Source organism: Orycteropus afer, unplaced genomic scaffold, assembly GCF_000298275.1.
Source record: "Orycteropus afer afer isolate SDZICR_OR568_19922 unplaced genomic scaffold, OryAfe1.0 scaffold00078, whole genome shotgun sequence".
Classification (NCBI taxonomy): Eukaryota; Metazoa; Chordata; class Mammalia; order Tubulidentata; family Orycteropodidae; genus Orycteropus; species Orycteropus afer.
In genome coordinates, this window is record NW_006921665.1 from 599,629 (window position 1) to 601,668 (window position 2,040).

Here is a 2,040-nt window from a genome sequence, read left to right on the forward strand (position 1 = left end):
TGTTCTAAACTTGGGGATAAAATTATAAATCATAGGGTAACCTCAAAGAAAAATGATAAACCTTCACATCACAATAAAAAAGAGGACAAGCCAAAATAAATGTTTGATGGAAACTATAAGTTGTAAGTGATGAACTTGGGTATTTGGCTGAGAAGATTTCTAAGCAAGATCATAAAGGAACTGCATGGTTTCTCCTTGCTGATTATAGTAAAAAGTGAGAGGAAAGAGATGGACTTAAAAATGAACTGTGTAAAATAAAAACAGAACTTAAAGAATTGGAAAATTCTGTTGTACAAAAAAGGACATGTGTCCTAGAACTTTCACCAAGGACAGACTTAGGAATGGATAGTGGGTGCATAACTTTTTGTTAAAGAAATTAAGCCTGTGATTTAGGGATCTAACCAACTACCACAGCAGATAATCCATCAAGTTATACTGAAGGGAACAGAGAAAGAATTAAAGTTAAGAATGCTGTTTGCCTCTTGGAATTCTACAGTCAGGAAACAGGCCATAGGAGCTACATCTGTTGTTCTCCAAGAAAAGAAAAGGACCGTCCCTGGAGATGTTTGGAGAGCAGCAGAACTGTTAGAAGAGCATGCATAGCAGGGCTGACTCATTTTCAAAGGGTGGAACCACTGTTTCCTAGGTTTCAAAGGGTGGAGCCACAGTCTTCTAGGTTTCACTGAATCGTATCTGCAACAGCTGTGTTCTGAAGTGTGGGGCTGCCATTTAGTTTGGCCAAGAAGATGAGACCACATCCTAAAGCTGAGGGCTTGGGAGAGCCATGACAAAGGGGCAGAAAAATGAGGCTGCCAGAGCTGAGAAGGTAGGATTGCCACTCAGAAAGACTAGGGAAATGTGGCCACCTAAAGCTGAGGGAGCATTATTGCCATCCCAGTGGGTCTGGAATGTGGGGCTGAAGCCCAAGGCTGAGGGGTCTTCACCCAGAATTCAAAGGTGTGGCCAACAGACAGAGTCTGGAAGTCAGAGTCACTGCCCAGATGATCTCAGAAACCAGAGGATTATTTTTTTTTGCCTTGAGAGCTGATGTAATTTGTTCTGCTTAGTTTTGGACTTGTTTGTTGCTTATCACCCCTTCTTTCCCTCCAATTTCTCCTACTTGTGATGGAAACGCATACCTTGTGCACGTTCCACCGTTGTACTTTGGACAATTTGTATTCTAGATGTTGTAAGTTAACAGGTGAAGAGGAATTTTGCCCCAGGATGGAATATGCCTAAAGGCTCACCCTTATTTAATTTAGATTATTCAGAAATTGAGATTTTGGATTTGGAGTTGTTTTAAAACTTTTGGTATGATGTGATGGAGTGAATGTGTTTTGTATGTGAGAAGGACATGAATTTTGTGGAGCCAAAGTGTGTCAAGTTACAAATTGAATTATATTCCCCTAAAATAAATGTTGTAAATCCTGTACAGCACTTATCTGTGAGTTTGTTGTACTGTAGTGGCTTGTGTGTTATTGTGATGCTAGAAGCTGTGTCATCAATATTTCAAATATCAGCAGGTTCACCCAGTGTGGACATGTTTCAGCAGAGTTTCTAGACTAATACAGACTAGGAAAAGGGAAGGGGTGGTCTACTTCTGAAAAGGTTGGCCATGAAAACTTTCTGAATAACAGTGGAATATTGTTTGCTGTAGTGCCTCAGGATGGGAGGCACACAAAATACAACTAAAGATGAGCTGTCTCCTAAATATAGAGTCAACCTAAGTGACATGGTTGGAGGAAAGCTTTCAGGACCTTCATTTGCTGATATGGCACAACTCAAAATGAGATGAAACAACTGCAAACATCTATTAATAATTAGAACATGGGCTGTATGAACTCAGAAACTAATAAAATTGGTCAAAAATGAAAAGGCAAAAGTTGGAAACAGGAATACCATTTGACCCAGCCATTCAATTACCAGGTATATACCCTAAAGAAGTGAGAGCCATGACAAGAACAGATATATGCACACCCATGTTCATCATAGCACTATTTACAATAGCCAAAAGATGGAATCAACCTAGGTGTCCATCAA